Source organism: Cryptomeria japonica, chromosome 1 (assembly GCF_030272615.1).
Source record: "Cryptomeria japonica chromosome 1, Sugi_1.0, whole genome shotgun sequence".
Taxonomy (NCBI): Eukaryota; Viridiplantae; Streptophyta; class Pinopsida; order Cupressales; family Cupressaceae; genus Cryptomeria; species Cryptomeria japonica.
The window spans coordinates 618,106,885-618,120,341 of NC_081405.1; positions in this window are offsets into that span (position 1 = coordinate 618,106,885).

Below are 13,457 nucleotides of genomic sequence, written 5' to 3' on the forward strand. Positions count from 1 at the left end.
CATCTTGCCTTCTTTGCAATCTTCTATGACTCTTGTCTTTTGGTTTAGTCACCATCGGTGTACTCCTCTCTTAGACTCAATTACTGGCTACCGGTTACCTCACTATTGCCAATTGAACTCTTCAACTCATTCTCACTCACACACTCATTCTCTTCTCTAATTCTTGTTGACCACTTGACTGATTTTCTCTTACATGCAACAGGGATAGAAATATGTTTGGCTCACACTCTTATAGTCATAATTTCCCACCTAAACATGAGTTTGAACATTGACACACTAGGATTTTTGCCATGCACTAAATCTGCATCCAATCTAATCTTTGATAATCATGACATATAATATCCAATCAGATCTCATATACTTTATTGATGACTTACATCTCATCAATCAACATCACAATTCTTTTTTATCTTTCAATGCACATCTTCTATGTTTAGTCATTTGTAGCATGATTTTTGTCCTTTTGTCTGATCAATCATGTGCATAATATAGTTTCCTTTACCCACTTCGATCTGCAAGATCAGTCTGTATTGGAACTTTTCTTTTTCTTTGATCTCAAGCCACAATCCTCTTCCATACCTCCTTGAGCTTCACAGTCACCATAAATGTTGGACCAGTCGCCAACGACCTCATTGATAAATTACACTAACTTGTGCATGAATGCCACTTCACCTTTACATGGATCCTTTATCGTCATCCACATTTTCTAGGTCTTCTATGTAGGTCTAGATAGGATCACCAACAAACCACACAACCAAGTTCATCTATCAGTTCACGGACCATGTCAATTATACTCTAACCAGCCTTCCTTCAATGTTCCACTTTTCTTCTCTTTCAGTGGAGCAACTGAATTAGTCAACACACATGCCAACCTACCTTATGCACATCTTCATTAAATGGGATCCTTCTACATCTATAGTTTGTCAAAATTACCGGTTGACATACTTATCGATAAACACCTTGATGACATCAGTTCATCATCCTTCACCAATCTCCATATGTCTTCTTCTTCTCTAACTCGCCTTCTTCATCTATAGACCAATTCTCTTATTAAATAGGTTTGTCAAAGTGACAAACATAACTTTCAATATTTGTACCGACACCTTGTCATTGTCTACCCAATTGATTTGGTGTATATCCCTGATCTCATACACCTAAGGCAATTTAGTGTTTCACTAGTTCATCTGGTGTGGGCATTCAATCACCTACCTCTAACTCTTTTGTCTTATCTTAGAGGACTATGATGCATTCTATGCATAATAGGAGATACCGTCCACTTACCAGTGGGAGTGGATCCTTGTTATCTGCATCATGCATTGCACCAATGTGGCTCCCCTGTTTGAGCAGGATATCTTCAAACAAGCACACATGAATTGGTTGGGCACATTCACTCTCGGTCATCTCTCCAAATGGTGACTGCAACTTTTTTTAGTGGGATTCCTACTATTTCTCATCCACACAACTTACCAATGGCCTATACATACTTCACCTCTGATTTTGCTATGATTTTGGTAACATTCCCCCTCTTCATTACAATCAACAACCCAACATGTTTCTCTCTTATTGGTTGGCCACTATGCACTGCCAACATGTCAGTTACCAATCTGCAGTCCTTATGTCTTCAACACAAGCCAACACTAACTTGTGTACTAGTGACTACAATGTTAGTTATGATAAATGATCTTCTCTCCCTTACCGATTACTTTCTAAGAAAGGTGACATCAAAGACATCACATCCTATATGTATCAATGATAGTGTTGCACATACATCTCTTATACTAGTTGCCATCCTATATGTTGGGATCTAAGAACATTGAGAGGGGGGTGAATCAGTATTCTGCCGGAATGTACAATTTTCAACTTTCTACACCATACAAGTATGTACCGGTAAACAAATAAGCATATAGCGAGAAGGAAATAAATCATCCACATAAATGAACACCATAACACAATTTATACATGGAAAACCTTAATGAGGAAAAACCATAGTGGGATTTGTGACCCACAATATCAGTTCACTGACCATATGAAAAGATATTACATAAACAAGGGCCTACACTTGCAGGAAGGCATACTGCTCATCACTAAAGAGCCTCATTGACTACAAGCTTTCTGCCAAAGTAAATTACTGAAAATGAACTCAAGAATGCATCTGCTATGCCAAATAGAGTTCTGGTTCTAGTTCTGCTTTGTACCGGTTCACAATCTTGAACTATTACCAATATTACATCTCCTCCAAGAGTGCTTTCCTAGCTATCTATAGATAATTGGATGATACAATGTTCACATACAAAAATGATCTCCATACATATATTTCGCATCTCACAATTCTGCTATATGTCTATCTCTATACCATCTCTACATTTTTTAAATTGACCTAGCAGACTGACTTATATACCTATTACATATGATATGCCTTATGTCATCTTACAATGTATTTACAAAGAATATTCAATGTCGGCCTCGACAATAATTATAAAATGATTTACCAAAATAAATCTTTCTTGATGTCGGATTCCTTTAAGTATTGATATCGGTGTTGGTGTCGGTGTTGGTGTCAGTGTAGCCCTGAATGCTTCCAATGCCAATATCTACTGGTATATGCCTCCTAGTGCCAGTTTGTGGCTTCCATCAAGTCTTTTTGCCTTCTATCTGATCTTGTTGCCATCAATGACAACAAAATGAATCCAATGAGTGTCAATTGCCAACACTATAATGGTTGACATCAATGACAACATAATGCCAACTAAAGAGGGGAAAATGGAATAAGAGGTCAAATGATCAAAACATAATGAAATAAACATGAAAACGCTAAAAACATCAAGAGACCATTTTACCTTTCTATTTTACCTTCTCCTTCGGATTGAGCTTGATGAAGTGAAGGCACCCCTTGATGATGCTCCCCTTGATACGCTCCTTGCTTGATTTTGGATGTGGAATGCTCTCCGTTGTGCTCAACAAGGTGGATTAAAGGATTTGATAGGATTGGATTTGAATGATGGATTAAGGATTTGATAGATTTGAGCAAGGATTAGAAGAGGATGAGAGAAGAAATAGGTAGCATGGCAATGCATGAGTGGATCTTTTGTGAGGATAATAAGCTCGAATTTATAGATTGGAGGAGGCCAGTGGAGGGCCAAGATTGATTTGATTATGAAGGGTTGAGATTTATTTTAGATAGATGGCATGGATCAAGGGTGCCTTGCGAAAATAAATAGGAATATAAAATTCCTTTGGAAAAAGAGGGGAGAAATTTGAATTTCAAACTTGAGGAATTAAAAATTCCAAAATAAGCATGCATTAAGAGATTCAAAGAAATTTGAATTTATTTGAGAGACTCAATGTTGATGTGACATTAGTGGGAATTAAAAATTGATGGATAATGATAAGCATGATTATGAGAGATTCTAGAAGGATTAATTAGATTGAGTGGGATTAGGAAAAGTGATTTGTATGAATCACATGACTAGGTTAATTAATTAGAATTAATTAACTAAGTGGGTTTAGAGGAAATGATTATTGGAGGGGACTTTAGAGGAATAGGGGAGTAATTAATTTATTTTATAAATTAATTATTGGACAATAGTGACAGGATTAATTAAATTAGATTTAATTGATCCTGAGAGGAATAAGGATAATACAATTAAAGTCAATTAATTATGTTGACAGGCTTAAATTAATTAAATATTAATTTTAGGTGTCTACATTTTGCCCCTCTTTGATATAGCATCGTGAAATGATGTTATATCAAAGAAGTATAAAACGTAGTGGAAGAAAAGGATAATGACTAGTAGCACGACGCCCCAGTTATGAGATGAAGAAGGATGATAAGGACATATAGCATGATGCCCCAGTCATGGGATGAGGAAGAATGATAAGGAGGAAGGATGACGAGGAAGCTATGGTATGCCGCTTTGAGAGGACATGCGAGTTTGAAGAACACAAGTGTGCTCTCGAAAGGAATTAGAAGAATAAGTAATGAAAGGATGAAGATAATGAAAGAGGGAACTAGGATGAGTTGGAGTGTTGTGAATGAAATGAGACAAAGAAATGATAAATGGATTGGATTTCTTGTTGAGAAAATATAGAGAGAAAACCTAGATTTGATATTGCCATGGATAGTCTACACCACTGATTATAAGAACCAGGATGATATGAAGATCTGAGGCATGGACTGACACTTAGTCAAACAAGAATGCCTTGCACACAATCATGCAAGTGTTGATAAACACTAATGCAGGGTTGTCAATTCATACAAGGAAGACCTTCAAACACACCATGTCATGAAAAATATGCCCCATTATACACCAGCCAAGACATACCAAGTTATAGGATGATCAAGGTAGTCCTGAACAAGTATAGTCCTGGGACACAAGATGACAACAAAGCGAAAAGCTCAAGCATGCAAACAACATGCACATGACCAACTGATATCTCTTGCCAAGAGTAGGATATGGATTTGGATAAGCTACTGGACTAGGGAAGGAGGCATCCCGATGGGTAGGTGATGGATTGATTGATGGATGACAAAAGACAAGTTGGATGTGCAAGATCTACAGATGAGAGGATTGTTGCTTGGATTTGATTAGCAAAGGATGGATGGGTGCTTGGATTAGGCACAAGTCAATGTGAGCTCGAGTAGATGGGGAAAGCTCAGTTCAATGGATTGGATAGGATTGGAAGAAGGATAAATGATTAGATAGGGTGTAAAGGGAGATTCAACCTCTTGCACCAATTACTAGAAGGTTTTTGGCCACTATCAACAAGGTGTTTAGTAAGGCTTCTTGTTAGGAGCTACCCTTCACAGTTGCGCAAGCACAATTGAGGCCTATAGCCCAACAAAGCACCAAGAACTTAGTAGTCACGCAAGCATGATTGAGATCTTTAGGATCCTACTAAGAACCTAATGTGAGAGTGAATTCTCGTATAGCCCCAACCATTGACCCTTTCATAGTCAATGGCCTATTTATTATAGTTAATTGGGAACCCCAGGTCTGGGTGTACTCACTTGAGTCATTCCCCTCTTACGTTCTCAAAGAGCAAGTTGAGAGGTTAGGCCCACTAAGGGTAAGCATGCAATCAAACAAGAAAAGGTTCGAGGGTCAGGATTTCTGATTGTCTATGTAGACAAGAGCATACTCTCCTACCTCTACACTTTCCTCAAACACAAAAAGAAAGAGTTCTTTTACCCCTAATTAAAATCTAGGTGCCTAGAATAAATGATTAAAAAAACACAATGTTTGGTCAGGTTTCTTTAGGAAACCTACAAAAAAGTGGATTAGTAGTTTGAAAATGAAGTCTTCAACAAGTGTCCTGCAAAAGACAAAAGAATGACAAAAATATTTTTATTTTTTATATTCTGGGAATGAGTAGAAAAACAAGAATAAAAACTTTTCTACTAATGACAAATGTGGATTTGGAGGAAACATTGATGGGTAAATGGGGTTTGACTAGGTTTTTGCCACTTTCTAAGGGATAAGCAAGCATAAAATGGGGATTTTAGAGGACAGATGAAGGAATGAAAAAATTTGTCCAAGAGGGACAAAGAAGCAAAAATTGGAGATGGACGATATGGAAAAATTTGGAGGTGATTGGATAAAACTAGAAGAAGTTATGGAAAACCCTAAAAATAGAGAAATGTGGGATTTCGGGCTTCAAAAAGTAGATTTTGGGATAAGGTCCCCAAGGAAGAAAATGTGAAAAATGAAATGGCAGGGGATCTAGTGAAGTTTGGAGGAAACCAGAGTGAAAATGAAGAAGATATGGCAAAAAAATAGAATAAATCATACGTTACCAATCAGGAAACTACTCGAGGATACACTCAAGCAGAAGCCCTAGGATAGGATAGATCGAGGCACTTTGTGATGAACATGGAGTACTAGGATAAAAAATAGTAATTTGTGATGAACATGGAGTACTAAAAAAAAGAGCACCACTTTGTGATGAATAGGGAATGCCACTAGGATAGAAAGTAGTATTTTGTGATGAACAGGGAGTACTAAAAAGAGGAGCACTTTGCGATGAATAGGGAATGCCTCTAGGATAAAAAGTAGCACTTTGTGATGAGTAGGGAGTACTAAAAAGAGCAACACTTTGTGATGAACAGGGAATGCCACTAGGATAGAAAATAGTACTTTGTGATGAGCAGGGAATGCCACTAGGATTGACATAGTTGATTTGCTTGATTGCAAGAGGATCTACCTATGCTAGAGTCATGAGAGAGATTCCCATCGATTGAGAGTTTACAAGCAGAGCTGACATTCAAGGATAGAGTAGCGGTTGAGGCTATGGGCCTGCGACATAGTCTTTGACTGCATTAGCTAAGAGATGGCACTCAAAGACTTGCACGTTTCATTTTCCTATGGGTGAGATGACAGTCACCTTGGAGGATGTGTACAAGATACTGATCAATGGGGAGTTAGATCCTTACAATCAAGATAGAGATAGGGGTGCACTGAGATGAGTGTTTCAAGATCTAGGACTAAAGATGAGGGCAGGACATGTGGATTGGGATACCATCACAATGATAGGATTAGCACTACCGGTTGTACTGGAAGGAGTGATCAGTGGGTTCCTATGTCCGAACAGGGTGACATGAGGGTCGATAGTGGGTTGGGGGAGGACACTGGAGACATTGGTGAGAGAGCACACCAGGTTTGCATGGGGGCCATGTCTACTGGTACACTTGTATTATGAGCTGTATCAGTTTGTTTATCATGGATCAGTAGGATTAGGATGAGGAGTGACATTGTTGCATGTATGGGCTTAATAGCATCTTTCAGTTACATGGCCGATACATTTCAGAGGTAGAGGAAATCAACACAACTATGTCCACCTATATGATATGATTACATCACAACCATGGATTGGGAGGCTAGAGTATTGGCGCAGGGTTATGGATGTGATAGACAGTGCGGTATGGAGGCCATACCGTGACTATGAGGAGTGGGAGGATGATGTAGTGGAGTTGTCATATGTATTTCGGAGTAGATACCTGATTGGGCAAACTCCATATGTCATTGAGAGGCAGTTGATAGTTAGGGTGTGCAAGCAGTTTGGTAGGATACAGTGGATGCCATGAGGGTCAGGGATGTATGCACAGACAGTGAGGGATCAGGTGCATTTGGGGCCATTCCTTTCGTATGATCAGGCTGTGACACAGATGGTAGAGATGGTTCCCCTACCTTGAGATATATGGGTAGATATAGAGGATGTAGGCATGGTTGCAAAGTACATTGCATATTGGGGAGAGCATCAATTTCCATGACTGACAGATCCAGGGGAGCCAATAGATGGAGATGGTGGAGGTGATGGAGATCATAGTGGAGATGGTAGAGGTAGAGGCCGATGGAGGAGGCGATGCATAGTGGTAGAGAGGAGAGTGGCTCCGAGGAGAGAGGGTAGAGAGGAGAGACAGGCTCATGTAGTGAGGGCCAAAGGTGGATTGCCTTTATAGGTGCCAGTAGCACAGGCTCCCAGACAGGTATAGGGATAGGGATAGGGATAGGAGCAACCATAGGAGAAGCCACAGGGATAGGGTGAGGAGAGAGAGGAGGAGGATGAGTTACTATCCTTGAGAGAGATCTGCCAGAGATAGGAAGATGAGATCCAAGATCTATAGAGGGAGACAACTAGACTTAGGAGATAGCTGAGGGACACTGAGCGAGAGAGGGATCAGGCTATTCAGCGCTACACGAAGGTTGAGATAGAACTGAGGGTAGGGAGGTAGGCAATACAGGACACAGGGGCTGTATATGCCTATGTTATGTGGGCAAGGGAGGAGATAGCTTGTTAGAGAGACCTATACTATGGAGTAGTGCCACCAGATCAGTGGGCTAGAAGCTTCTATAGACCATTGCAAATGACAACAACCACTGCAGGGAGAGACAGGAGACATGCATCTAGTGGTGGGGTCATGGGTCCTCCACCACCACCAGATAGAGGGGGCAGGAGAGATGATCTTAGGGTGGGTCCTTCCAGGGCTCAAACTCTGTCGAGGCTAGCCGGCTCCAAGGGAGGGAGTTCATCATAGCCTTAGAGGGCTCCCCATGTTACAATTTTGTAACATTTTGTATTATGACACCTTCGAGTGATTGTAGCCATATGTATTTTGACATCATTGTATCATGACACTTATAATTTTGGATATATATATGTGATGATTCATCCTTGAGGTAGCTATATGCATGTGTACCTATGTGATGCTTGTTTCTATGTGATGCTTATGGATGCAAATATGTACATGATGAAATGCAATATTTTTGTTCTTTTATATTTTTAAATGTTATGCAAATGCAAATGTGAATGTATGAAATGTAGATGAATATGATAATGCAAATAACTATTTACATTATGAAATGCTAAAATTTGTTGTGTGCAGGATGTGATGTAGTTGTGATATCTATATGTATGTATGAAATGCTAATATGTGGTAATGCAGGTGCAATCTACATGAAATGCAGATATTTGTTTTTGGTGTGTTATTATACTTAGTCATGTGATAGAAGGCTACACGGACTCAAGAAAGGCAATGGAGGTCAATCAAGAAAGGGGGATGGAAGATAGAAGGTATGGAAGTGAAAGAGCTTCTTGTGCATTTATCATCATTGAGCTTTATTATGGAAAATAGATTATGACAATCTAGATATATGTTCGACCCAGAAAGTCATTGTACCCATTTGCATGGAGATCAAACAGTTGCAAACAAGGAATGCCCCAGTTCACACTAGACTCACAGTGTCCTCATATCCTTAGACAAGTCATTCCTAAGAGACAATCCACAAACAATGAAGAAAATAGGTAACGATACCCCATCATCACCTTTCTAGTCAAAGACATCCTGGAGATAAAATATCTAGTCAGAGACATCTTGGAAAATCTAAAAGACATGTCACTAGAAAGATAAAATCAAAAGAAAACCAAGAGTCGACACCAAAATTCACTGTAGTCCTCAAGTTTAGTGTCTCTTGTCACTTGTATAAGTCTATTTGATTGTGGTCACAATGTTTACTTTCACAAAAGGATAGATAGCACTGAACCATAATGTTGCCTAAGTCTGTTGAAAGATTTGATTTGTTGAAGACCATTGTTACTTGTGTCTCATCTGAAACCAACTGAATCCATGCAACTGATACTTTATTATTGAGAAGACCAAACTTTATTCCGGATTTTCAATGCAAATGTTGCTTTATTGTGGATTGTGTGCGGATAGACTAAAGAAAATTTGAAGAAACTGGACTCAGAACGTGTGATGCTCTTAGTTCCACACCCATCACTAGACATAGGATTTACCTTAGCCACAAATAGGAGCTGATCTATTATGGAGGGAAAGGGGTGAAAATGAAGGATTATTATGAATGGCTAACCAATCTGAGCTAGATCAATAACAAGCCATGATGGGATTGGGTAAGTTGATTATGGATGGATAGGTTATGAGTGTGTGCAAAGTGAAAGGATGAGAGTGAATCCTGAAGGAAGGAGGAGAAATGTCTCTACAAATGGCACTAGTAACTCGGTTTTCACCATGGTACTTGCCCAGGGCACCACCGAAGTGGTTTTCATGGTTGGAAGAAATGTTTTTCTGTTTACTTTTTTTTTCAATTTTTTTCTGTCACAAGGTGCCTATTTTCCAAGTTTTCACCAAGTAACGATTTTTTATTTTTATGATTTTTTTGTATTTTTGAATTAGGATATTCTGAAGAGCTATGTGTAAAACCTGCAAAGGTGCATGTTGTTGATAGGATCCTCCAAAGGTTCACCCTCTATGGTTGAGAGCTAATTAGAGAGCTGATATTGAGCTTAACTAGGACTTTAATCATGCATGGTAGATGTTATCTCTGGTAGTTAACTCTACTAGATTGTTGTCCATTTATCTTGACATGGTTGTAGCCTCTCTGTAGTCAGTAAGACTCTTTTGTAATGAGTAGTACACTCTAGGCAGTGTGCCTTCCTTCATGTGCAGGCCCCTCATTGTATCACATAGTTTCTATAGACAAATCATTTAACTATGGGTAGGCTTCCACTGTGGTCTTTCGCTTTCAAGGTTTTCCACCTAGAAATCATGGTGTTATGTGGTATGGTTTCTTTACATTGATTATCTATTTAACTGTTAAGTTGCATTGTTTATCGATATTTGTTTCCGCTCTACCAGTACTTAATATGTTTAAAAGTTATAATTTGTTAACAATTGATTCACCCAACCCCCCCTCTTAGTTGTTCACGGGTTATCCTAACAATTGGTATCAAAGATTTGGTCATCTTTTGGAGAAGCTTAACCACTTGAGGTAGATCCTATGGCAGCTAACACTTCTAATCCACCGACAACTATTTTTAGAAGACAAATACCTAAGCTTGATGGAACAAACTATGGGATATGGAAAATTCAAATGAAGATTCATCTTAGATGTCTTGGAAAAGATATTTGGGAGATAACTCAGAAAGGATACACACCTTATGATCCGACATCTGGCAATCCTGCTCCTGTAGACTTGGAAAAAAATATTGAAAATGATTGCATAGCTAGATAAGCCTCTTGTGTGCACTTACTGATCTGCGGATTATGGGATTGACTAATAAATAATTCAAAAAGGTTATGTGGGAAAAATTGCAAACTCAAAATGAAGGTGATCCTACTATCAAAATTGCTAAACTTGATGGTTACTGGGTAAGATATGAAAACTTGAAGATGGAAGATAATGAAAGCATTGTTGTGTTTATGGAAAGAGAAAATGAGATTGTTATGGGAATTCAATGTTGTGGAGGATTTCTGAGTGAAGATGAAATAGTTTCCAAAGTCTTGAGAGCCCTTCCACCAGATTATAAGATGAAGACAACTGCAATTAATGAGTTGAGAACAATGGCATACTCTTCAATTAACAGTTACATTCTGATTGGGAAATTATCTGCTTTTAAGCTTGAAGAATTTGGATCTTCTAGATCTTTAAAGTCTGAACCTGATTTTCATGCATCATCATTATCATCTACTAGCAAAAGTGATTGGAAATTCTTATATGTAAAAGAATTGAAAGACATGAGTAAAGAAGATGAAGAATTTGAGCAACTTGAAGCCTCATTTTCTAGAAGAGTACCTAAAGGTCCGACAGGAAGTAAGTATGAAGGAAAAACACCTTTTAAATATTTTTCATGTAATAAGATTGGTCATTTTGCATCTAGATGTCCTGAAAGGAATGCAAGGTTTGAGGAAAGAGTTAGGAAATCATTTAAGGCTAACCATAACATATATAGATTCAAGAAAAGAAAACAATGCTACATAGTAGATGAGGAAGGAGTAACTGAGACACTGTAGATGAACCGACAGAAGACTTTGCTAGTGGATCCATAAATATAAAATAATGGGTTTCCTATGCTTTAAAGGAAGATTAACTAGAACTAGCTATCAAAAATGAAGAAAAGGCCCTTGCAGAAAAAAGTTGAAGATAAGGATGAATGGGTAATTGATAGTGGATTCTCACATCATATGACTAGAGATAAAGGCAAATTTCTATCCCTACAAGAATCCAATGGCAATCAAGTCAGATTTGGAGATGACAAATCATGTATGATCAGAGGTAGAGGTATTATTTCTTTGGATGGTAAGCATAACACTGATAATGTCTAATATGTAGAAGGTTTAAATAATAATCTTTTGAGTTTTGGTCAATTGGTGGACAAGGGTTCCCAACTTCAGTTTAAAGATAGAAAATGTAAAATCATTAACAAGTCTGGTTTGGAAATTGCAACCGATATTCATAGTGGAGGTAATATCTTTCACTTGAACACTGGTAATAAGACATGTTTGATCACTCATATTGATGAGAGTTGGTTATGGCATAAGAGGTTGTGTCATGTTAATTTTGATTGTATTGTTAAGATCAGTTCAACTAAGGCAGTTAGAGATATACCTAAGATTTTGAAACCTCATAATCCAGTATGTAAGGAATGTTAAATGGGAAAGAAAGTTAGAAGTTCTTTTAAGAGCATACATAATAAATCTAATGATGTACTTAATTTGATTCGCACTGACTTATGTTGTCTAGCAAGGACTAGAAACTTTCAAGGTGATAGGTATTTCATGCTAAATATTGATGATTATTCTAGGATGACGTGGGTTACTTTTCATAAGGAGAAGTCTAAACCTTTTGAGAAATTCAAGATCTTTAGAGAAAAGGTTGAAACAAAAACTAGATTGAAAATTAAATGTCTAAGATTAAATCATGGCGGTGAGTTCACTTCTCATGAATTTAACAATTATTGTGAGACAAATGGAATCAGGAGATAGTTATCTTCACCTAGGACTCCTCGGTAGAATGGAGTGGTGGAAAGAAAGAACATAACCATTTTGGATGCAGCAAGATCTATGATGATGAAAGCCAAATTGCCTCATATCTCCTGGAGAGAAGCAGTGAGTACAACATTCTACATGTTCAATAGAGTTCACATCAAAGGTGAAACCGGTAAGACCCCTTATGAATTATGGTTTAGACATACACCTACTATTAAGTATTTTAGAATTTTTGGAAGTAAATGCTATATCAAAAGAGATGATTCAATTGGAAAGTTTGATCCTAGATCTGATGAAGGTATATTTCTTGGTTATTCAATTCAAAGAAAAGCATATAGATGTTATAACAAAAGTGCAGAAAATTATGGAGAGTGCTAATGTGAAAGTGGATGAGTAGTACATAAATCATTTTATATCATATGACAGGGAACCGATAGTGGAAATGATCATAACTGAACCGACAATGCCTCAATTGGCACAAGAAACTAAGACAGTTACACTAACACAATCATAAAATTCAACTCTGACTAATGATCAGACCAATGAACCTGAAGCTCAGAACATACCAAGGTATGTAAGATTAAATCATTCTAAAGACCAAATCATTGGAGATAGGAACCAAGGAGTTATGACAAGAAGAAGACTGGAAAATGAAGAGGTATTTATTATTTCTCAAGTTGAACCGACATCTGTTATTGAAGCTTCTAAGGATGAACATTGGTTAAAGGCTATGGAAGATGAATTAGATCAAATAGAGAAGAATAAGACTTGGTCTTTAGTTCCTCGGCCTAAAAATAAGAATGTTATTGAAACTAAATGGGTTTTTAGGAATAAACTGAATGAGGATGGTCAAGTTTTAAGAAACAAGGCTAGATTGGTTTTTAAAGGATATTCTTAAATGGAAGGAATTGATTATGATGAGACATTTACATCTGTAACTATAATTGAAGCTGTTAGACTATTTCTTGCCTATGCAGCTTATAAGAATTATAAGGTTTATAAAATGGATGTTAAATGTGAATTTTTGAATAGTGAACTTGAAGAAGTATATATTGAGAAACCTGATGGATTTTCACTGACAGATGATAAATATATGGTTTTCAAATTGAAGAAAGCTTTATGGATTGAAACAGGCTCCTAGAGCTTGGTATGCAAGATTGGGTAAATATCTTTTGAA